We start from the raw sequence: 26,427 nt of genomic DNA on the forward strand, positions 1-26,427 counted from the left end.
CTGGTTGGAAGTTTCACAGTGTCAACAGGGACCCAATTTCTTTTCTTTGAGGATGTTATGGCATCCTCAAAATCCTCAAAATCCTGTTTGAGGATTTTATTTGCAAGATACAAGGTGGTCTAAGTTGACTGACAGATCTCCAGCTATCATGTTTGTGTTATAGGCAGCAGGAAGGAGGAGGGAGGGAGATAAACACCTGCCACCCTCTCACCCCCGACCCCTGTGCTTTTAAGGAGACTTCCCGGAAGTCCCACAGAACAGTTCCATGAGAATTTAGCCACAAAACCACAACTATATATCACATATATATTTCATATACATATATATAGATTTCAGGCAACACTATGTCTAGTTAAAAAAGGAGCTTCTGGAAAAATGACCATTTTTCAACCAACATGGTAAAAATTCATCTGGACAGGAATCATCAGAGAATGTTCAGTCGGACTTCCCTGGTGGTACAGTGGTTAAGAATCCACCTGCCAATACAGGGGACATGGGTTTGAGCCCTCGTCGGGGAAGATCCCACATGCCGCGGAGCAACTAAGCCTGTGCGCCACAACTACTGAGCCTGCGTGCCACAACTACTGAAGCCCGCACACCTCAAGCCCCTGCTCCGCAGCAAGAGAAGCCACTGCAATGAGAAGCCTGTGCACCACAATGAAGAGTAGCCCCCGCTCGCTGAAACTAGAGAAAGCCCGCGCGCAGCAATGAAGACCCAACGCAGCCAAAATTTAATTAATTAATTAATTAAAAAAAAAAGAGAATGCTCAATCCAGGGAGGGACGTCTGCCACAGAGCTGAACATTTATATGGTAATAAAGTATTTCCCCACGGATTGCTTATTGGTCAAAAAGGGAGACAGTAACTGTACAATGGAGTAACCAGACAACACCCTGACCGGGTGATCAAGATGAATATAACCAATGAGGAGCAGGCAGACATCATGTGGCCTCCAGATGTGACCCTGTGAAGGACATGACATTGCATATGTGGTATTCCAGCTGGAAGTGCGTAGCCTGAATCGAATCATGAGCAAGCACCAGACAAACCAAAACTAAGGAACGGTCCATAAAAGAACTGACCTGTACTTTTTAATAATGTCAGTGTCATGAAAGATAATGGAAAACTGATGAATGTTTCCCCATTAAAGGAGACTAAAGAGACAGCAACCAAATACAATACGTGATCCTGGACTGGAGGAAAGCAAGATGCTCTAAAGGGCATTATTGAGACATTTGACTAAACTGGTAGAGGTACTTCAGAGAGAGAAAGGACAAGACCTGATGACTAGTCTTGAATCTGTTTTCTCCTTTCTATTCCCAGAGTCACTGTCTTAGTTCAGTTTCTCAGCATTTCTCCCCTCAGCCTATTTCTAGAATCTTCCAAGTAATATCACAAAGTCCAATGTCTTTCCCTTCCAATCTGTCCTCCATATTGTCACCAGAGTGATTTTTTTAAAGCACAAATCTGATTATGCCAAATTCCCTGTCTTAGTCCATTTGGACTGCTATAACAAAAATGCCATAAACTTGATGGCTTTTAAGCAACAAACATTTATATCTCATCATTCTAGAGGCTGGGAAGTCTAAGATCATAGTGCTGGCAGATTTGGTGTCTGGTAAGAGCTTGTTGTCTCATTAAGGGCTGCCTTTTCCCTGTAACCTTACATGGAGGAAGGGGCAAGGGTACTTTCTTGGCTTCTTTTATAAAGGTGATAATCCCATTTATGAGGACTCAAACCACATGGCCTAATCATCTCCCAAAGTCTCCACCTCCTAATACCATCCTCTTGGGGGTTGGGATTTCAACACATGGATTTGGAGACGGCACAATGCTTCAATCCATAGCACTCTTAATTAGAAATCATCTGTGCGGGCCTTCCCTGGTGGCACAGTGGTTGGGAGTCCGCCTGCCGGTGCAGGCGACACGGGTTCGTGCCCCGGTCCGGGAGGATCCCACATGCCTCGGAGCAGCTGGGCCCGTGAGCCATGGCCACTGAGCCTGCGCGTCCGGAGCCTGTGCTCCGCGGTGGGAGAGGCCACAGCAGTGAGAGGCCTGCGTACCCCAAAAAAAAAAAAAAAAAAAAAAGAATCTGCCTGCCAATGCAGGGGACACGGGTTCGAGCTCTGGTCCGGGAAGATCCCACATGCCGCAGAGCAACTAAGCCCGCGCGCCGCAACTACTGAGCCTGTGCTCTAGAGCCCGCGAACCACAGCTACTGAGCCCACACGCCACAATTACTGAAGCCCGTGTGCCTAGAGCCTGTGCTCCGCGACAAGAGAAGCCACTGCAATGAGCAGCGTGTGCACCTCAATTAAGAGCAGCCCCCGCTCGCCACAACTGGAGAAAGCCTGCGAGCAGCAATGAAGACCCAACGCAGCCAAAAGTAAATTACTTAATTAAAAAAAAATCATCTGTGGTCTAATCCTAGCCATTTAAGATACTTCTCTACATGGATTCAGAGTTCCTTATGGGGCATTTCCTTCCTGCACTCCCATCTCAAATGGTTCCAGTTCTTGAATGTTCCCTCCACCTTTCGTAGTCATGACACAATGCCCAGGATGACATAATGAGGACAAGAAGGGGATGTAGCAAGTCAGTAAGATAGGGAGTTATTTTAAAGCTTTTACCTAATTTAAAATATAGGCTGGACTACCATGTGAAATGACTCCATTAAAAATTTTTTAAGGAGTTAATTTTTCAAAGAAATAAGTAAGTGTCTACTGTTTATGCCAACTCAAAGGAAAGGGCAAATGAAGATGGGCTTGTTGGCTGACTTCCACCCTAAAATTTCCTGTGAGGCTATTAAATGTGGCCAGCCAAGGATCTTATTATCTTAATCAGAATTATTCTATCAACAGGCCTTTTTCTCTGTCACAGCTGGTGCTGAGAGCCATATGTCATAAAACTCCCGTACTCCCAAAGTTTAGAAGCTTTGCTGAAACGAAAATATATCACTGTTGTTGAATCAAGTGACCTATGGAGTTCCCAAAAGAATTGTCCTTTATATTTTATAGTTATATAGTGAAAACTCATGATTCTTACCCATGTGGCTTTTCTCCCATTTCCCATCTGTTTACTCCCTATAATTTTTCCAAAATATTATTCCATCAATCTGTTCAATAAAAAAAGATTGCTTACCTCACTTGCTCTCAGGAATAAGAAAGCATCACCGGAATTGCATTTAGTGAGGAGCTGATATAATTCTTTTTCTCTGGACTTGTCAAATAAGATTACCAGCAAACAAATACCCATCTAGAATTCAATACAGAAGAGCCAGCTATTATATATTAATATCTATTCCATAGATCTGTATCTATACCCAAGCTTACATTTTAAGGCATTAGTTTTAACCGTTGTCAAGCATTCCCTTAAAAGTCAAGTCTGTATTAATATAATGAACAGTGAGAGAGGATTAGGAGTATAATTGTGAATTGCTTGAGTGAAGATTATTCATTCTGCACCATGTATTCTGTCAAGTGGAATTTTAATTTGTGACCAAACACCATGTTCATTTCCATAAAGGAGAGGTGGTCTATAGAGCTCCTGATAGATTTGCATTTCAAAGGTATGCTGTTACATAATTTTATACCTAATCTATGAATTTGGCATGTCTATTTCTAGTTTGCTCTGTGAATTTAAAAAGTTACTTACCTTGTATTCTTGGAGTAAGTGAAGTAATATATTATTTGTGACAGCAACAATTTCTAAGCTATGGATCCATTTAATATAAGTTATTATACTTAGACTCTAAAATCATCCAAGATTTACAATTAGATTCCAGGAAATTGATGGAGAAAATCTGAGTTACTCTGCTGATTCATCAATGTCCATGTAAGTTTCCAAAGCATTGCCAAAAATCTTACATGTTTAACACTCCTAAATACAATAGATTAGTGATCACTCTTTTAAAAGAGCAGATAATAACTTCTTTACCCATCTCACAGGATTGTGAGAATCTTATGAAAAAAAATAAAGTGTTATTCTACTATTAATTACTATTATTAAAAATAACAGTTTCTTAAGTTGCAGATATGATCAGAGAAACATAACTCTTGAGAAACCACCTAATATTATTTTCTGATAAAAAGTAGACAGAGGAAGAGTAAGTTCCACAGCCTGGTCTCATTATTTATTGCCTGTGAAATCAACAGAGCTTGGAAACCTGTCTTGGGGTGAGCCTTCTAGGACCTGGACTTGACCTGGATTATGCCTCCCCCTTTGCCTATTGAAAATATCTATTGTAGTATCTTTTACTAAAACCTTATTTTTCCCATTCTCTGAAACAGTCAACAACCACAACACACTCAGCATGGGGTGGGGTAGAGTCCTATGTCCAGGAAGGCTGGCATTCATTCTGATTGATCAGAACCTGTCTTAGACACCCTATGGGGTAGACGCAATTTATTATCACCATCATTATCATCATCACCATCATCGTCCCTATTTGAAAATTAGGGAATTGAGAGGTTAAATAACATTCCCAAGATCATATAGCTAATAAGTGCTAGAGCCAGTATTTGTATTCAGACAGTCTGTCTCCAGGATCTGTGCTCTTAACCTTGACACTACTGACAAGTAGCTGAGTGCAAGGGCCTGTGGAAAAGAGTCATATCCAGGATGTGCAGGGGAATCGGATGCATGGAGAGGGTTCAAAGAGGAGATAGCAGAATCCCAGAGGTAACTCTGTCTGCCCTACCCCTAGAAAAGATCTGGATGGAATATCTGTAACTAAATATTATACATTCAAGGAGCATTTGAACTGGATGGGAACTTGAGAAAACAGATGGATGCCTTCCTTTTACAGATGAAGAAAATGCAGTACCAGAGAGTTTGCATGAGGTACCTAGGGACATTAATTCAATTAATCATTTATTTAGTCAAATACCGTGCTACGTGCCCAAGAATTAAAGATAGCAGGTCACGTTGCCTGCCTTTGAGAAAGTTATATTTTAGTCAGTAAACCATGTATGGTAAACCAAAATTATGAAACAGCAAAAAATACTCTAAAAGAGACTGAGCAAAGTGTATAAGCACCCAGAGACTCTCCCTAGGGGTGTCCTTGAAGGCTTCCGAGAGGAAGTAGCACCTGAGCTGAGTTTTGAAAGATGAGTAGGAGTTTCCCAGATGGAGAATGAAAAGAAGGTAATTTCATGCAGTCCAGCTGATTGGTGGTAAAGTGCAAACTGACACTCCCATACCCTCACTCAGTCCAGCCCTCATCCTTCCATACCACCAGGGAAAGAAATCCCCAGTCTTGGGAAGCATTCTTGACAGGACTGTTCTAGAGATCACGGGAGAATACAAGCCAGGAAAATACACAAAATCGGTGGTAACTGTTAACATTTTAAATCATTTCTTCTCTCCTAATCCAAGGGTTTCACATCTCTTACTACTGACTTCATTATACCTTGCAGCTATATGTAAATTACACGTAGAGGATATTTTAATGTATCTGCTTTCTCCCTATTTCAAAAAGGCAGAGATAATTTACTATACAACTTTCTCAAATTACTCTTAGGATTTTTTGCTTAAAGAATTCATGAGGAAAATTGTTTTATTACTATTGCTACGCTTCGTATATGGCGGTGAGAGTAACCATTAGTTTTCAATTCCAATCTCTGTTTGGCAAACCATTTACTAACACTTCCGTCTAAGAATGATCATATATCTTGTTTTCTGCTTAGGATCCTAATTCTCTTACAAGAGTAAGACTGGCCCTGGCTTTCAGGATTCAGTCTTCCTGATCTTGAATATTTGCAAAAATTTATGTAAAATTCATAGACTTTATTATTTTTTAATTAAATGACATTTTTCTTCCAAGTTTTTTTTCCTTCAAATTAAAATATTAACTACATTGGTTAACTGTGCTCAGATTATATGCGTTAAGGTTAGGTGCTGAACAAGGGCTCCTGGAAAGAGGGGGAATTGGGAGTAAAGTCCAGCATGAGCCTTGTCAGGCTCAAGAAATGAAGACTTTTCCTGACTAGCACGTAGGTGCCTATTAGGCTAGCAGACTTTTTGGTTATTCAAACATAGATTTGGTCTTCCGTGAGAAATTAGGAGGACTTAGAATCCCCAGTTCAACTTTGCCCTTTTAGAAAGATTATCACTCATGGTTGAGTTCTAATTACACCATTAGATTAGCTTTGACCACATGATAGACCAGGACTTGAATTCAGTCTGACTCTAGAACCCTTACTTATGTCCATCAAGATGTGTTGATGCCACTGTGCAACTCTGCCTCTAATAAAAGTAGTGTCAAGTCACATCATAGCATCGGTGCCTGAAGTTCCTGTGCCTGCAGGCTGTCAACCCCCAATACCCTCTCACCCCAAGGCCCCACCAAGTAAAGAACCCTCCTTTCCTTGGCTATTTTGGGCAATTTGCTAAGGTCAGGGAAGAGGCATGGAAGTGCTCACACACTTGTTGATTGGCAGCATCCAGTCTTTTCCTTCTCTTCTGTTCCTGTTCCCTTCATCAACGCTTACTGTCTGGGAAGGTGCTTGAAGGGGCCTCATTATTGCCACAGGCAATGGTGTCCTTCCAAAGAGGGTTATAATAAGCAGCAAATACTTATAAAGCACTCACCATGTTCCAGGTACTGTTCTAAGGGCGTGACACATAAAACTCCTTTGATCCTTTAAACAGCCCTGTGAGGCAGATACTATATTATCCCTCCATTTTATAGATGAGAAAACTAAGACACAGAAAGATTAAGTAACTTGCCCAATAAGGTAATAATGAAGCTAGTCTGACGGCGGTGCCCATCGTCTTAAGCCCACTGCTTGTACTAATGCCTCAAGACACACTCCTGATGCTTCTAACAGTTGAGGTTAAAGAAAGGCTCTGGGTTCCTTTCAGGAGTGATAAGAAGGGCCTGCTCCCAACTGGGGCTACACTCAGTCCTCTCAACTCTAGTGTATCATATGTGCTCAGATTCTCTCAAGCCCTTTAATGTGAACTGCCCCTTGGTTTTCTTGAGTAAATGCTTCCTAAAGAATATTCATGTTTTCATAAGCACAGGCAATGGTTTACCTGCACTTAAGGGTCAGTTTCCTATAGAGAAAACTTTTGTTTTAATTGGGGTATAGTTGTTTTACAATGTTGAGTTAGTTTCTACTGTACAGTGAAGTGAATCAGCCATATGTATACACATATCCCCTCTTTTTTGGATTTCCTTCCCATTTAGGTCACCACAGAGCACTAAGCTATACAGCAGGTTCTCATTAGTTATCTATTTTATACATATTAGTGTATATATGTAAATCCCCATCTCCCAATTCATCCCACTCCCCCTTTCCCCCCTTGGTGTCCATACATTTGTTCTCTATATCTGTGTCTCTATTTCTACCTTGCAAACAGGTTCATCTGTACCATTTTTCTAGATTCCACACATATGCGTTAATATACTACATTTGTTTTTCTCTTTCTGACTTACTTCACTTTGTATGACTGTCTCCAGGTCCATCCACGTCTCTATAAATGACCCAATTTTGTTCCTTTTTGTGGCTGAGTCATATTCCTTTGTATAGGTACCACATCTTCTTTAACCATTCATCTGCCAATGGACACGTAGGTTGCTTCCATGCATGACCTGGCTATTGTAAATAGTGCTGCAGTGAATATTGGGTGCATGTGTCTTTTTGAATTACGGTTTTCTCTGGGTATATGCCCAGTAGTGGGATTGCTGGGTCATATGGTAGCTCTATTTTTAGTTTTTGAAGGAACCTCCATACTGTTCTCCATAGTGGCTGTACCAATTTACACTCCCACCAACAGTGCAAGAGGGTTCCATTTTCTCCACACCCTCTCCGGCATTGATTTTTTGTAGATTTCTTGGTGATGGCCATTCTGACCAGTGTGAGGTGATTCCTCATTGGAGTTTTGATTTGCATTTCTCTAATAATTGGTGATGTTGGGCATCTTTTCATGTGTCTCTTGGTCACTACAGAGAAAACTTGGAAGCAGACACAAGTCTGTAACGACACAGCTTCCTACTGCACACGTTATTTTATGCTTGTTTATTCATATTTTTCCCCCAGCAAATATTTAGTGAGCAGCTGCTCTGTATTCACTGATATGGTAATAAGCCAAACAGTCCAGATTCTTGTCTTTACGAAAGTCATGTTTTTTAAACAGCAGTTATGCTCCTTGGAGTCATGTTTCAACCATTTCCATGTGAGAAGCGGTTCCACACTCCACATTTGAGTAATTAAATGGCCCCCTGGCCAGTTTCATGTGGCTGCACCCTGTGCAATTCCACAGGGGCCCATGCTTAGAAGGCGTGTTTGTTTTAGTGCTCTGCTGTCACCATTTTGGAATTTTTACAAATTTATGAACAAGGGTCTTGCATTTTCACCTTGCACTGGGCCCCACACATTATACAGCTGGTCCTGACTGGCCCTTATAGATGTCCTTGCTCATAAGACTGAAAACTGCTTGCAGTCTTGAAATGGCTATTTTTCCACTCACATTTCAGAAATCTCTGGGTCAAGTTTTTAATCAAAAATCAGACTCAATGTCCCAAGATGATGGCCATTGGGTTCCTTCCCCATCTCACTCCAGGAATCATTGTGCCTTTGTTGTACATCACTTGGCTCCTGTAACTCTGAAAACAAAGATCAGTCGAAGACTTGAACTTGCACTGGGGTACGAACAAGAAAATAAGGTTAAACTTAAGGAATCGCACCTCACCCCAAACTATTGACTTGATCTCTTTTTGGCTCCCCACTTGCAATCCATTTACTTTTTCTCCCTCCCATGTCTTAGTGATGAGAGGAGTGAGCTGTTTGCCTTTGGACACCACGTGGGGCCAAAGGGATGTGGCAGAACTGGAAATAGGAATCCCTATTGACCCTGCTTTTGGCTAGACTGTGATGTAGGCACTTGGACTCTAGAGTCTTCCATGACCCTTATTCCCCCTCAGTGTCCATGACCCATTTGCTCTTTTCCCTTTTCTTAAAACCTGCCCTGTGGGAAAGTGGAAAAGAGATACTATCAACTACTTTTTATCAAAATGCAAATGACTGATAAGACTTAATGTGTATCTCTTCTCATGATATTTCAAGTTTAACTTAGTCCAACCCCATTTGATTGCACTCAAGGCTGAAGAGCTGATAGGAGAATTCGAGTTCAGTCAGAAGGGCCCTGGGGCTGTGTGGGGAAGAATGCAGAGGAGATGAGAGAGGAAGAGAGGAGAAATCTTTCCCCCGCTCCTGACTCTCATTCAGGGGTAGTCCTGAAAGATCATTCCTGCCTCGAATAAAATGGAATTGCCCTGTGCTTTCGAATACGGAAGCTGTAGGCCAAGTAGAAAAGGTAAACTGAAAACCAGGTCATAGACCTCAAAGCCCAAAGAAATAAGTAAAAGTTTCCAATGGTAACTGGGGCATAAACACCTTTGTGAATTGGAATGGAAGGAGATTCGTCCTGCTGGTGCCCCAGTTAACACGCTTGTAATTGTCTGTTCTGACTCAGACTGTTCTCAAAGTGGAAGCAAGTCTATCCACAGACCTTTCTTTTTCCTGATTGTCCGTCTTCCTTACCTATGAGCCTCCTTTGTTGCTGGCAGATAAATTATGTCTCAATGTTGCTGTTGATCTTTTGACAGCTATGCCTGCAATTTAAATAAAAAACTGGCACAAAGGAGTTGACTATGATGGACCAATAGTCTAAGAATATACATTAGAGAGACAGGGCTCTTCAGTTAATTCAACAGAGTCAGCTTGCTGGAGAAAGTTCCTGGGAGCAAATGAATTGGATTATCGTGACATTTTTGGCCACGATTTTGTTGTGTAAGTTTAGGCAAAGTGCAACTGTAATGAGAGACTCTAAAAAAGAGGGGGCAAATGTCATGGGGCTGAATTTATTCACTGAGCTGGGAGAGCTCCTCTGGGGGAAGAGAGGAAGCAGCTGGAGGGAGAGAAGGAAGCAGTAGGCAGTGGAGTATTAGAGTTGATTTGAGGGCCAAACTTCCTCCTTCAGGAGGAGTAAAGCAGGGTGCACAGGACCAAATAGCATGGCTGTGAGAAGAAGCCTCACCCCAGTTCAGGCCAAGTGGTAAGGGGCAGCCTGGACCTCTCATGAAGAATGGTGTGGCTTCCTAAGGGACAGGTGTTGGGGATGGGTGTCAGGGATGAGTGGCACAGAGATGGGATTGCCACATCTATTGGACACATTGTTTAGTAATCAAACGAGGCCAAAAGTTAGATGTTTTACCTTTTATAAAAGAGAGGCAAATGTGAAAATATGGATAACATCAAAAGACAGACTCAAAACGACCCTATCAAACCCTCACATATTCTTTGGGGGCATCTGAGGTTCTAGTTCCTGAATGGAACTACAGGCATGTTCCTTCTCCCTGGGGCAGAAGGCAGGCGTTTCATGGCAACAGGGACACCTAGAAGGTGTTCCAGGAATACAGCAGGGCAAATGGACAGGTTGGATACGGAAGAAAATAAAAGAAATGCTTCACCGGGGTTGGCATGTTCACTAGGCAGGGTCATTGGGGGTGGGCATGAATTGTAGGGGGGATACTGGTTCCCTAGACACTTAGGAGTAAAATAGACCCCATCTGTAAGACCTTGATGTCTGGAGCCCCACTTTGAAGCAGGGGGTCCATTTGGGTCAGGCAGAAGTTTACAAAGTTGGAAAACCCATGCCATGAATATTTTGTGGGAAACTGTATCATCCCCAATCCATTGATCTGAAAACCACCTATTATACAATCTTTTACTCTATCTTTTTACTCCCAATCAGAATAATAAATTCAAATCTTCCTCCTAAGATAATGTATAAAAAATGCTTAGCAGATATTTGTTACTTAGAAAGATTTTTTCAGAAGTTCAAAAGCCAGTATGTAATTAAACCACAAATCAAAACTTGCACTCCCCCATCTTGTCAATAAGGAAAGCCCACCGGGGAGGAGAGAGAGATGCAGAACTCTGACCATAGTTCTTCAGTAGTTGTGGCACATGGGCTCAGTTGCTCCACAGTGTGTGGCATCTTCCCTGACTAGGGCTTGAACCTGTGTCCCCTGCCTTGGCAGACAGATTCTTAACCACTGTGCCACCAGGGAAGTCCCCAAAACACCCTCTTATACAGTCCCTATTTCATGCTCCCAAGGAGCCTCTGAAAGCAGGTACCAGCATTTCTGTCTTTGCTACAGATAAGGACGCTAAACCTCCAAAAACTTGTGGCTTGCCCAGGATATCACAGCTGATTTGTGGCAGCCCTGGGACTCAAATCCTGTCTCCTTGTCCCTGTATTCTAATACATCACTTTACTTCACAGATAACAAGCAGTATTTTAAACAACAAACTAGGATTCTGAACCTCAGGGTTCCTGTTTTTGGCCAAAGTTGAATGGGATATGTGGTTACTTATTGGGCATAAATATTCCATGTTTGTTTTGGTGACTAGGATGGGGGAGGGAGGAGGATGGGTCAAAAGTCGGCTGGAGTGGCGTGGCTCAGAAATGTGAGACAAAGGGCATTTACTTTCTCTTACTGTGAAGCGTAGCTAGAATAGCTGCTGTTGGCAGCATCAGTCTCTTAGTAGGTTAACTAGAATTTATTGAGTATCGGTAGTATGCCAGAGTCCAGAGTGCTACAAAGAGCCAGCAAGCCCCCATCTAGCAACAGGATGGAGAGTGAGACAGATTTATCCTATAAATATACACGTGCGCTAGTTAGTTGCAAAACTGCTTAGAAGAAATGTCACTTAAAGGTTGTTTTCGCAATGTCTGGCACATAGTTTTTGTTCTAAATGAGTGGATGTTGGTTGAACAAAATTATCAAATGAATGAATGAGAAAGATAATGAAAAATTCCTGGGGCTTCCCTGGTGGTGCAGTGGTTGAGAGTCCGCCTGACGATTCAGGGGACACGGGTTCGTGCCCCGGTCCAGGAGGATCCCACATGCCGCGGAGCGGCTGGGCCCGTGAGCCATGGCCACAGCCTGTGCATCCGGAGCCTGTGCTCCGCAACGGGAGAAGCCAGAACAGTGAGAGGCCTGCGTATCGAAAAAAAAAAAATCCTGGAATTAAGCGAGTTCAGTGGTGAGTTGAAGAAGAAAAAGCATAGAAGGTGTATGTATGTATGTGTTGCAGGTGGTGATAGGGAGGTTGGGTTTTGTAGAAAGAAGACGATTTCTCCAGGGATCTGGGCAGCTTGCACAAAGACTCAGCGGTGGCGGAGTATAGAACAGATGTCGGAAGGCATCAGAAAGGCATCTTGGAGATGAAGCCTGGGGTTTTGGATAAGAGAGACATGGAAGAAAGCAATGGAAGAAGCTCAATCAGTAAGTAGCTAGCTGCCACATTTTCTTCTTTTCCACATCTCTGAGAGAAGCTCACAGGCATACTGCTCACGTTTGTAATGGGAATTATAATTCAGGCACACATCCAAGCCAACTAGCCTGCTCTTCTGATGCAGTTTTTACTCCATCCCCCTGTCCTAGTATCCTGTGAAACCCTGGCACAGGGTGAGAGTGATAATATGCCTTTGTATGCAGGAAATTTTTAGGGTAAACAGCACCATCAGTTTCTGAGAAGACTATACTTTGTGCAGCCTGTAAGGCACAAAACATTAGGTTTGTGAATGTTAGTCAGTCAAGCAGGACCCTTGAGCTTAATTTTAAAACAAAAGATCAAAGAAATGTCACCTTTATTATAAAGCATGAACTGTTACTACCTTATCCTTTTGTGTTCTGTTTAACAGATGTATGCCTTTTATTTTGTGAAGACAAAAACCAAATTCTATTGAAATCTTCCCTCATTTCTCATATAGACTTCAATTTTCCCCACCAAAATAACTTAACAGAAATCAAAACAAAAGAAAAAGGTATTTTTTTTACGTGACATAGAAATTCTAATGGCAGTTATACACCGAAGTGGTTATTGAAGATATTTATATTTTATCTTGACGTCAAACCACTTTGTTTAGACTACTAAAGAAAATGTTTATGGGATGTGTAATATATGGTCTCCTCTAATTGCATCATTTTTCTTCTTGATAAAAATTTAAATGGGCATACAGCAGAATAACAAACGTCTATTGGACTTGGGAGGACGGGGTTTTTGTCTATGATGACTTGTTCTACTTTATAACCTTTCATATTTTATCAAACCAGGTTTGACTGTAGGCTGATTCTTCTTGATTATATTATTTAGTTCTGCCAAAATATACAGCTATTTAGAGTGCAATAATAAGTTCCTCTTATACCATAGTTCTTTGCTAGAATATCTAGTAGTATTTGAATTGGGTTCCAAATAATTGTGTTCTAGTAAGGGACTCCATGCATTCAAGAAAGCAGTATGGCCTAGTATAGCGCTTAAGGACATAAGCAGTGAATTGGTTAAGAAATAGGACTCTGAATTTGGATGGCCTGAGTTCAGATCCCAATTCTGCCGTTTACTATTGTGTGATCTTAGGCAAGCCACAGTTTCTTTATGTGTGGGGTGCTTATCTTATAGGGTTATTGTAAGGATTAGATGAGTATTTCTAAGAGAATACTTAGAAAAATTCTGGTCCTTAATAAGTACTCAGTACATATAAACTGTTATTGAAAAGCCTAGTCTTACTTAAAGGTGGAAGATCTACCACTTATGAGTCTCTGAACTTTTTTTTAGTAACATCTTTATTGAGATATAATTCAATACCATAACTCATGTACCATGAAATTCACCCTTTTTCTTATTTGGTGATGTATCTGCAGTAAACTCTATTCATCATTGTCTTTACATATTTGGGCAGCTTTAAGCATAACTTTGTCTTCAGGGAAGGAGGGAGTGATCTCAGTGGTATTATGAAGAAGCTTCCCAGTTGGCTAAGAAAAGGATAATGCTTTGCTGATTTTAAAATGCTTTATAAGAATTTTTCCCCTCTGGTTTTATGTTATGGGTATTTTACATTTCAAAATTTAATACGTGGGTACTATGTAATGCTATGGTTATATTGTATATGATTAGTACTGTTGCTGGGAGGATATAATTGAAATTAAGCAATGGGGAATTTTTCCTGAATTATTCAAAAATAAATAGCCAGTTTGTAAAAATAACCTGATTTTTTTCCAATAAATTTCTTGCCTCTAAATTAGGGCTTAGCCTACAGAGAGACTTACCTTTCCATGTCCATGTAAACTGTCTCCTGAGCATTTCAAACATTTAAACTTTAGAATTTATACATTTGGAGTATTTCAAATGTCAATCATCTTTTTGATGGTTCAGGAGAAAATGCTGATGCTGTCTTTTTTTTTTTTTTTTTTTTGGTGAAACAAAGAAACATCCAAAATTTATTCTCCAGCAGACAGACATCAGCAGGTAAAAACTACAGGGGTTTCTCTGTCGATAATACATTCACAAGGCATTATTAGCTTAACAAGTGAGAAAGCCTCTGGTGTATTTTCTGTAACAATATCCACTTCACAGTGTAAACAGGTCCTATTACTGTGTTCACTTACAATTCCAGAAGGAAAGGCACAACTTGGCAAAACAAAAAAAAATTTTTTTGGATCCTAAAATTAGGTGCAATTACCGAGAGACAGACTTGAGAACAGTCCCAATCCACTTTTCCCCATTGAGGGGCAAAGACTTCACCTAGAAATGTGGGTCTTTCTTTCTCCTTCCTTGTTAAATCCTCAAGAGTAAAGCTTCATTGTCTGCTTAATATCACATATACAAAAGGGGGATTAAGAAAAAAAGAACCACAACAACATCTTGAACTTCCAGCTGCTCCACGAATACATCAACTCTTAGGTTTACAACAGGGCCTAGGAACACTTCAGCGGTCATCAAATAAGAAAATAGAGACTATAGCTACAAAAATAACACATGAATGATGTAGATAAATTAAAGCTTTCACACCCAAGACTTGCCTGTTCCAACTTGGTAGCCTTCATGCAATATTCAGAAAAAAAAAAATCTTCATAATTACTTGGCATAAGTCACAATCAAGGAACTTCTGGTACAAATTAGTATAAGAAGTTATTAGTATATAATAAGAAAACATGCCCTTCTGGTGAGCTTGTTTCTGCAAGAACGGATACCCAGCTCTTCAGAGTAGGCACTGGTGAACTAAATTAAGTCACCTGAGATTCCCTGCTCAGGTGCTCCTCTCTCCTGGTTTTAGGAAGAAGAAGGGCATCTGGAAAGCATAGGGAGGACCTTGGCACTCTTGGGGCTCCAACTGAACTGCATTTAAATAAGCAGCAACACACATGTTGACTCTCTAAGGACTAAAATCCGTCCACTTTAGGGCATTCTACTTAAGCTTCCAAGGTTGAAAAAAAATTTGGAATTCTACAACCTTGGTTTAAAAAAAAAAAAAGTACATTCAAAAAAGAAGAGAAAAATGGGTGTAGTGTTGGGAGAATACAAAACAGGTCCCTAAACAGACGTCCATTTACCAGCATACAGTCACCCCAGAAGTAAGTACACAGTACCCACCTACCCACTCCCAACCCCCAAACAGGCAAAACAGTTGTCTTCTCCATGGTGGTTCAACACCTTCCAACTTGAAATAGGTGACAGTCTTTGGAAACAGTTACTCTAGGTTGTACAAAGGTTTTATGTATATAGTTTGTTGCAAGTAACAAAAGTACTCTGCAAGAGTCGCTTCTTTCCAAAATTAAAAAAAATTACTAGTCTGTATTTGTTTTAGTATGATTTTTTTTCTTTTTGTTTGTTTGTTTTTGCAAAGCAGCATAGCAACATTGTGACTGTAGGATGTGCCTGAGGTTGCGACCACAACTCAAAACATTATTTGCACATCAGGAAGAAAACTGGAGGAGATGGGGATCTTTAAGGAAAACAAACAAAAAAGGTACAGTTCTAGAGAGGTCATTGCACTGCTCCTTCGACGTGCGCTCTCCTGTAGCGTAGCTGGTGGCCATCTTGTTTTCCTCCAGGAAGTGAGGGAACTGGTGTTTGGGGATGCTGTCGGCAGCTCCCGGCTTCTCCATCTCGGCACTCATGGCCGACTGGGAGCCATCCATCTTGGAGGTAGCAGTGTTATTCACCACAGACCTGGCCCCCAGCGACACTGGGAGGGTGGGAACGCCACCACACTGGATCACGGAGATTTCGTTGGTCTTCATGGCCAGGTCACCGTTGAGCATGGTGGTGTACTGGTTCCACACAACAGGGTCCACCGTCACTGAAGGGGCCAGGATTTCCTTGGGAAATATCTCGGGGACCCTCTTTCTGTCCGTTCCTAATAGAGCCATGGTGTTCTCCATGGCCAGCTTCCTGCCACGGCGTGCTGAGCTCTTGTTGGCCCCATGCGTCATATGATGGACCTTCAAGTTGCCTTTGGTGGTAGAAGCTGGCCCACAAATGTTACACACGAAAGGCTTCTCCCCAGTGTGCGTCTGCTCGTGAATCTGAAGCGCGCTCGCAGGTGAGAAGTTCTTCCTGCACCTTGTGCAGCTGTGCTGCTTGGCCTGTCTTCGGGGCTTGACCGCTAACAAGGGTGTCATACCTGCGGACATGGTCGCAGGACCAACAAATGCACCAGGAACTTCAACTTTGACATAGGTTGGCTGGGCTCAGATAAATGTCGGTGGGCCACTGCTCTGACCTTCCATCTCAGTGCGGTTGTTCTCGGAGCTCTCCACTTTGCCACCAGCATCGGGAGACTTGGACTTGACACTCTCCGCTTGGCTATTGGCTGGGGAGACTGCCTGGAAGGACGTGGTCTCCAGGACATCTGGACCTCGGCTCAGATACTCCTGGTCCCCCATCACTGAGGAGGAAGGGTCGTTGGTCAAGCCATCACTCTCCACCGAACCATTTTCTCGGCTGCTCTGTCGCTGCAGGACAAGACCAGCGAGACCCGCCTTCCCCAGGGCATCTAGGGAAGCCACCGAGGCCAGCCCTAGAGTAGGTGATGGCGAGTGGATGCTGGGAAGGGGCATGGGGAGCTTCAAGGAGCTGCCAGGGGCCTCCTGGGAGCAGACTTCATCTACATCGATGCTCTCGACATCATCATGACAGACAATGCTTGTACTGACATTTTCATCGACCATCATTGGCTCGGGACACATATAGTCACAGGGATTCTCCGGCAGAGGCGTGTTGGGAATCTGACCACCCGTGTGCATCTGAATATGCTTCTGCAGCATGACCGCGTTGGTAAACTTCTTCTGGCGGATGGGGCACGAATGCTGCATCTTTATGGACGTGTTGGTCCAGTGCACCCCAAAGTGCGTCTTCAGGTTGCCTTTGGTGGAGAAGGCTCAATCACAGATCTTACACTGGAACAGCCTCTCCCCGGTGTGGGTGCAGTAATGCATTATGAGGGAACTTTGGCAGCTTAAGACACGGTGGCATATGAGACATTCGTTGGGATCGGTGGTGGTCTTGTTGATGTTCTCCACCAGCTGCTGAAATTTCAGGGTCTCTGACCCCAGCTCAGGTGTCCCGCTCCCTTGGAAGCCACCAACCCTCAGGGGATTATGGTTTAACCTCACCCCGGGTAGGATGGATCTACCCTCACTTTCCGGAGAAGGCCTGGGCTGCAGATTGTTGGGCAATGGGCCACCATGAGGTCCTTGGGGTTAGTCCCCAAAGAGAGATTCTGAGGTAGCCCTACATTGGGGGTCCCTATCGCAAAGATGGGCTCTCCTTAGAGATATTCATCTACGGAGACAGGGCCAGAGAGCGCGTAGGGAAGGCCACTGCCTGACGCCATCTTGTCATGGAACTTGGCAAACAGCTGGGGGTTTGCCTTCACCTGGGGATGCTGATGGAAGTGCGCCTTGAGGCTGCCCTTTGTGGTGAACCAGTGGCCGCAGGCAGAGCACACGAAGGGTCTCTCTCTAGTGTGGGAGCGGAGGTGGATCTGCAAGGAGCTATCAGTCCCCAAAACCTTGCTACAGTACTTACACTTGTGCTTGTAGAGGACTTTGTCCTTGGGTTTGACATGTACCGGGGAGACACTCAGTGGCTTCCTTTCCCTTTCTTGGACGGGTCTAATGCCATGGCGGAGAAGGGGCTCTGGAAGAGCACAGAGCCTGGGGCTTGAGGTAGCAACACCCCCGAGGGGCGCGACAGGACACTGGGGAGTACCTGGGTCCCATCTGGCTTCAGGGAGAAGGGCGTCAGCGCCGGGGACGCGGAGCTGGCAACGGAAGGGATGCTGGTGTGAGGTAGCTTGGCTGGTTTCAAGGTGTTCAGGGGGCAAAGCTGGGCTCCCCGCTTTCCGGATGAGTACAGCCACAGCCGCCGAAGCCTGCTGGGACACGTGGCCGCCCAGCGTCTTCAGGGAGTCGGCTCCGGCCACGCCGCTGGAGTTGAGGGCGTGGGAGGTCCACAGGTTCACCTGCATGCAGATCTGCTCCGCGAGCTGGATCTGCTGCTGCTGCAGACACAGGATCTGCTCGAGGACCCAGGGGATGCTGCTGGCGCCGGGCAGCAGGGCTGGGGGCGCGTCCGCGCTCCGCCGGTTCACGGCCGCCTTGGTGCCCCGTGGTGCTTGACGCGTGACATTGGTGTTGGCCACTTTGCCTTTGGGTAAATAGCTTATGTCCTGAGGTGTGGGTGGCAGGGCGGCCTCCGTCTTGAAGTACACGACGGACTCTGCCCCGGCTTCTCCTTCGTGTCCCCTGAGCTGCCATCATCCTCTCTGTGACCATCCTTCCTGCTTGGGCTGTGTGACTGGTGGCTCAGCACAGCCCCGGAGAAATCTTCTGAAGGCACCGGCCCCTCGCTGTCGTTCATGATGAGGACAGGTGGATGTTTAGTGCGATTTTTCTTATGGTCTAAGAATTCTGAGAAACTGAACAACTTGGCACGGCGTTTCTCACAGATGTGAGTCTCCTCCCGCCGAGGCCTCTTTATCCCTGCTCGGTCCACAGTCACGTCACCGCCACCCCCTGGGGAGTTCATTGGAGCACCCGGCTCCCCGCCGCCGGCGCCGCGTATGCATGCTCCGGGGCTCCCTGCTGCGGCTGCTGTCCTCCTGGTCGCCCTGGTCCTCCTCCCAGGTGATGTGTTGCGGTTTCGCCTGCTTGGCGCCTCAACGTGGTGCGAGCATGGGGCTCCTGGAGAGCCGCGGTTATTTGCCCACTCTGCCACAAATTCCTGGAGCTGGGAAATTCACCCCCCTTTCGGCAGGAACGCGCATGTCCCAGTAAATTCCTGATGCTGTCTTTAAGTTCTTAATTTGTGTGGTAGGTAGAATAATGCCTCCTCAAATATGTCTGCATCCTAATCCCCATTGAACGTGGCACATTACATGGCAAAGGCGAATTAAGATTGAAGATGGGGACTTCCCTGGTGGTGCAGTGGTGAAGACTCCACATTCCCAATGCAGGGGGCCCGGGTTTGATCCCTGGTCAGGGAACTAGATCCCACACACACGCTGCAGCTAAGAGTTCGTATGCCACAACTAAGGAGCCTGCAAGCCGCAACTAAGGAGCCTGCCTGCTGCAACTAAGGAGCCCTGGAGCAACCAAATTAATTAATTAATTTTTAAAAAAGATTGAAGGTGGAATCTAGGTTTCTAATCAGCCAACCTCAACATAGAGAAATTATCTTGAATTATCCACATGGGCACAATGCAATCACAAGAGTCCTTAAAAGTAGAAGAGGGAGGCAGAAGAGGAGACAGAGCCAGAGAAAGAAATGTGACAATGGAAGTGAGTCAGAATGATGTGATGTGAGAAAGGCTGAACCTGCTGGCTTTGAAGATGGGGGGAAGGGACCAGAGCCAAGGAATGTGGGCAGCCTCTAGAAACTGGAAAAGGCAAGGAAGCCGATTCTCCCCTGAAGTCTCTAGAAGGGAATGCAGCCCTGCCAGCACCTTGATTTTAGCACTGGGACCCATTTTGTACTGCTGACCTCCAGAACTGTAAGATAAATTTGTATCCTGTAAGCCACTAAGCTTGTGGTAATGTTAGAGCAGCAAACAGAAAGCTATTACAAAACCGCATCTAGATTCCAGGAGATGTTTTGCAAGACTGATGGCCCTTTTACTTCACTTCCTCACCGCCTCTCCCTCTCTGATTCTATAAAAGAAACTGGCATCCAGGCCCAGATAAGATGGTTTTTCAGAGACACTAGTCTGCCATCTTCTCAGTCTGCCAGATTTCCAAATAAAGTTGTATTCCTTTGCCTCAACACCTCATCTCCGATTCGTTCGCCTGTCGTCCAGCGAGCAGGGTGAGCTTGGACGCAGTAACAAATTTGGCTTAGCCAGCCAGGAGCCTTGCTGCTCATGGCTAGCTGGCCCCGCTCAGGGAATACTGGGGCAGGGCCCTAGCAGCTGCCAGGACCATTGTCCTGAGGATCTTCCCTTCAAAGTTCCCTTGAAGCGGCACCAGCTACCCCAGCACTTGGCAGTTGAGGCAAGGAACCAACAAACTTCCATTTCGGGAACTTCGGTTCCATCTGGGGCTACAAGTCGATGCACTCGATTCGATTCTGGAGGGTAAGTCACTCCGGCATGCACGCTAGGAACATATTTCCCCCTCAGTCTGAGTTTTTCCTTTATGGGAAAGCCAATCTGGTGGGGGTACCCTGCTAGAGGGGGGAATTGTTGTTGGACTCTACCTGATTCTGGGAAGCGGTTCACTGGGAACTAGTTCATTGGTTTTGTAGGGTAAGTCTACCCGATTTGGGAACTGGTTCGTTGGTCTTGTCTTGGTTTTGTGTGCATCAGTGCTAGAATTTGTGCCTTGTGTGTTGGAATTTGTCTGCGTCTTCTCTGTCTTGATGTTATCAAACTTTTAAAAGTGGAAAATATCTATCCTGAAGGAGAGCCCTTTGGGGAATATATTAGATAAATGGGCAAAACATACCCGTGAGCCTATGACTAAGAAAGACATGATGTATTATTGTAATAGGGTGTGGACCCAATATATGTTAGGATCAGAAGAACGATGGCCCCTGAATGGCTCACTCAATTATTACACAATCTCACAGTTAGAAATGTTCTGCAGAAGAGCAGGGAAGGACTTCCCTGGTGGTGCAGTGGTTAAGAATCCGCCTGTCAATGCAGGGGACATGAGTTCAAGTCCTGGTTCAGGAAGATCCCACATGCCGCAGAGCAACTAAGCCTGTGTGTCACAACTACTGAGCCTGCGCACTACAGCCCGCAAGCCACAACTACTGAGCCTGCATGCCACAACTACTGAAGCCCGCGCACCTAGAGCCTGTGCTCCGCAACAAGACAAGCCACCGAGATGAGAAGCCCGTGCACCGCAATGAAGACCCAACACACCCAAAAATAAATTAATAAATATATAAATTTATTAAAAAAAAAGAGCAGGGAAAAGAGTTGAGCTTCCATATGTAGGAGCATTTACGCTATATTGCATCAGGAGGAAAAGGAGTCAGAGGGCTGCCACCTTATGGTTCAGGGATCTGAAAGGAAACCCAAGGGGAAACCTGTTCTACAAGTGAATAGAAAAAAATGAGAGTGGAGACATGTTATTTCAAAACTGAAAGCCCCCTCCAGCCTATCCAGCTCCCCCAGTGGCCGAGCTGGCGGCACTGGCAGTTGTTCCAACTGCCCCCTCCCATGCCGCCAACATATTCACTGCCTCCTGTTTCCCCTACCCAAGGGGACCAAATAGAAGTTTCTATGGTAACCTCCGGGGCACAGCGACCTGGTTTAGTATCACCATCTAAGACCAGACAAGGCACCCAATTTGGACCGGGAGCCACTTATGCAGCAGGGCAATTTCCCTTGCCCCAATATCTTGTAAGAGGCCATCAGACTTCCTTGCACTTGAGGCATCGGATTCTGATTTCCCCACAGGGGGGCTGGGTAACATTGACAGCGGGGAACAAATTGATTGATTTTCTAATAAATATGGGAGATCTTAAGAGGCTTGTAAATGCTAAACAAAGGGGAAACAAAGTCATTCCAGGAGAAACTTGCCTGTATCTTTGAGATACAAATGTCTATCTGGTCTTCTCGAGAGCCCTTACCTCTGCCATCTTTTCAAAATGCAAATTTCGAAAAAGCGGGTACAGTAATTTAGAACTTGACTTGTTTTCCATAAATATTAGTAGAAAGGGTTTAGCCATCTAGACAAGCCATCTAGACAAGTGAGCTTGATTTGTTCCATCTGCCAGAAAACCAACTTTAATCCTCTTTTGTAAACTGATGGGTTTTACATTGCTGTACCTGACTCAGGGCTGAAATTTTGAAATGAGAACTATGATGTCTCTCTGTTTGTTTGTCTTTGGATAACATTGCTGAGGTTAATCTGTAAATGAGCTCTATTTAATTGGCTTAAAGAAAAGTAAGCGCTTACAAACCAAACCATTCTAAATACAAGAGAAATTAAGCTAAATGAGTTTCAGGTTCATGTGAACTGGGAAATACATAGTATTAAATTAATACCTGGTATTAATGTTTAAGTTTGTTGATCTAATTAATATAGACATGTCTTTAGAGCCATCAACATTAAGTATAGTACTTTCACTGCATCTAGGTTTAATAAAAGTTCAATGAAGTCTTGTTATATCTGTTGCAAATTTGTCAGCAAGAAAAATAACTTGATATGATGAAACTTTAAATATAAATGAGATAAGAGCTTTTAGGTAAACCATAAGAATAATTATGTTCTAAAAATCATCTAAAATAGTTTCTCCAGATTTTGGTAACTATTACTTGCCTCTTGGTTGTCACTGGAAATTAAGGTTTTTAAGAATCAGGGATTCTAATTTAAATATATAATTAAAGCTATTGAAAATAATAAGACATTAAAAAAAAACCCACCAAATCCAACGACATAAGAATCATACACCATGATCAAGTTGGACCCATTCCAGGGTCACAAGGATGTTCAATATATGCAAATCAATCAATGTGATACACCACATTAACAAAAGAAAAGACAAAAGCCACATGATCATCTCAATAGATGCAGAAAAAGCATTTGATAAAATTCAACATCCGTTCATGATAAAAACTCTCACCAAAGTGGGTACAGAGGGAACATATCTAAACAAAATAAAAACCATTTATGACTAGCCACAGCCAACATAATACTCACTGGTGAAAAGATGAAAGCCTTCCTGCTAAATTCAGGAACAAGACAAGGATTCCCACTCTCACCACTTCTATTCAACATAGTATTAGAAGTCCTAGCCACAGCAATCAGACAAGAAAAAGAAATAAAAGGTATCCAAATTGGAAGGGTAGAGGTAAAACTGTCACTGTTTGTAGATGACATGATACTCTATATAGAAAACCCTAGAGACTCCACACAAAAACTATTAGAACTAATAAATGAATTCATCAAGGTAGCAGGATACAAGACTAATATACAGAAATCTGTTGCATTTCTTACAATTATACTAAAATGAAATATCAAAAAGAAGATAGAAAAAACATTTAAAATTGCATCAAAGCAAACAAACATCAACAACAACAGCAACAAAAAAACTAGGAATAAACTTAACCAAAGAGTTAACTATAAAACTGAAAACTATATGCTGAAAACTATGAAACATTGATAAAGGAAATTGAAGATGACTCAAAGAAATGGAAAGATATCCCATGCTCTTAGATTGGAAGAATTAATATTGTTAAAACGGCCATACTATCCAAAGCAATCTACAGATTTAATGCAATCCCTATCAAAATACCCATGACATTTTTCACAGAACTAGAACAAATAATTCTAAAATTTATATGGAAGCACAAAAGACCCAGAATTGCCAAAGCAATCCTGAGGAAAAAGAAAAAAGCTGGAGGCATAACCCTCCCAGACTTCAGACAATACCACAAAGCTACAGTAATTAAAACAGCATGATGGACTTCCCTGGTGGTCCAGTGGTTAAGAGTCCATCTTGCGGGGGCTTCCCTGGTGGCGCAGCGGTTGAAAGTCCGCCTGCCGATGCAGGGGACACGGGTTCGTGCCCCGGTCCAGGAGGATCCCACATGCCGCGGAGCGGCTGGGCCTGTGAGCCATGGCCGCTAAGCCTGCACGTCCAGAGCCTGTGCTCCACAACGGGAGAGGCCACAGCAGTGAGAGGCCTGCGTACCGCAAAAAAAAAAAAAAAAAAAGAATCCATCTTGCAATGCAGGGGACACCCGTTCGATCTCTGGTCACAGAACTAAGATCCCACATGCCACAGGGCAACTAAGCCAGGGTGCCCCAACTACTGAGCTCGCGTACCACAACTAGAGAGCCCATGTGCTCTGGAGCCCACGTGCCACAACTAGAGAGAAGCCTGTGCACCACAATGAAGAGCCCACACATCACAATGAAAGATCCTGCGTGCCACAACTAATACCCGACGTAGCCAAATAATAAATTTTAAAAAAAACAGTTTAAGAAAAAAACAAACAAACAGCATGATACTGGCACAAAAACAGACATATAGGTCAATGGAACAGAATAGAGAGCCCAGAAATAAACCCACACACCTATGGTCAATTAATCTACAACAAAGGAGACAAGAATATACAGTGGAGAAAAGACAGTCTCTTCAGCAAGTGGTATTGGGAAAGCTGGACAGCTACATGTTATTCAATGAAATTAGAGCACTCCCTCACACCATTTAAAAAAATAAACTCAAAATGGTTTAAAGACCTAAATATGACATGACATCATAAAACTCCTAGAAGAGAAAATAGGCAAAACGTTCTCAGACATAAATTGTAGCAATATTTCCTTAGATCAGCCTCCCAAGGCAAAAGAAATAAAAGCAAAAATAAGCAAATGGGACCTAATCAAACTTAAAAGCTTTTGCACAGCAAAGGAAACAATCACCAAAATGAAAAGACAACCTACGGAATGGGAGAAAATATTTGCAAATGATGCAATGCAACTGACAAGAAGTTAATATCCAATATATACCATCAGCTCATACAATTCAATATCAAAAAAACCAAACAACCCAATCAAAAAATGGGCAGAAGACCTAAATAGACATTTCTCCAAAGAAGACATACAGATGGCCAACAGGCACAGGAAAAGATGCTCAACATTGCTAATTATTAGAAAAATGCAAATCAATACCACAGCGAAGTATCATCTCACACTGGTCAGAAAGGCTATCTTCAAAAAGTCTACAAATAATAAATGCTGGAGAGGGTGTAGAGAAAAGGGAACCTTCATACACTGTCAGTGGAAATGTAAATTTGTGCAGCTGCTATGGAAAAGAGTATGAAAGTTCCTTAAAAAACTAAGAATAGAGTTATCATATGATCTAGCAATCCCACTCCTGGGCATATATCTGGAAAAGATGAAAACGCTAATTGGAAAAGATACATACACTCCAGTGTTCATAGCAGCACTATTTATAATAGCCAGACATGGAAACAACTCAAGTGCCTATCAACAGACAACTGGTTTAAGAAGATTACACACACACACATATATATATATATATATATATGATACACACAATGGAATATTACTCAGCCATAAAAAAGAATGAAATATTGCCATTTGCAGCAACATGGATGGATCTAGAGGATATCATACTAAGTGAAGGAAGTCAGACAGAGAAAAACAAATATTATATGATATTACTTATATGCAGAATCTAAAAAAGAATACAAATGAATCTATATACAAAACAGAAACAGATTCACAGACATAGAAAACAAACTTATGGTTACCAGAGGGGAAAGGGAGGGGGGAGGGATAAATTAGGAATATGGGATTAACAGATATAAACTACTATACGTGAGATAGATAAGCAACAAGGGTTTTACTGTATCACTCAGGGAACTATATTCAATATCTCGTAATGACCTATAATGGAAAATAATCTGAAAAAAAAGTGTGTATATAACTAAATCACTTTGCTGTAACCTGAAATTAACACAGTATCAACTATACTTCAATTTTAAAAGTGGGGGGGCGGGGGCTTCCTTGGTGGCACAGTGGTTGGGAGTCCGCCTGCCGATGCAGGGGACACAGGTTCGTGCCCCGGTCCGGGAAGATCCCACATGCCGCGGAGCGGCTGGGCCCATGAGCCATGGCCGCTGAGCCTGCGCGTCCAGAGCCTGTACTCCGCAACGGGAGAGGCCACAACAGTGACAGGCCCATGTACCAAAAAAAAAAAAAGTGGGGGGGCGGGGAGGATAGAAAGCTAATACAACTTATAAATGCTCAAACTATTGTACTGAGTAGTCCAGTTTTCCCCATTCGGTACTATTCTAGCCGTTTGAATGTGAAGCAGAGAATTGGTTTTCTGTATCTTGCAAGGCTTGCTTATAAATCTACATAAGGCCCACAGCTGGCAATCCTTTTGTTATTTGTTACTTCACCTGTCCAAATCCAGTGAATTAAGAACCTTTTTTCCAGTGTCTGATGCTGTTTTTAACATTAGCAAATCTGTACAAGCTGCACAAGGACATTGAATATTAAATTCTTTAAAATTTCTTTGCCAAGTTTCACTTAGTTCACGATGATTATACTCTCCAGGGATGTTTCTGTCTCTTCTGTTAACATGG

At 43.2% G+C, this 26,427-nt stretch overlaps 1 pseudogene; it reads right to left on the reverse strand.

Moving 5' to 3' along the window:
• Window positions 1-15,769: 15,769 nt before the first annotated feature.
• Window positions 15,770-26,427, reverse strand: part of LOC132440339 (sal-like protein 4 pseudogene) — an 89,027-nt pseudogene continuing 78,369 nt past the window's right edge.

The sequence above is a fragment of the Delphinus delphis genome, chromosome 17, assembly GCF_949987515.2.
Source record: "Delphinus delphis chromosome 17, mDelDel1.2, whole genome shotgun sequence".
Taxonomy (NCBI): domain Eukaryota; kingdom Metazoa; phylum Chordata; class Mammalia; order Artiodactyla; family Delphinidae; genus Delphinus; species Delphinus delphis.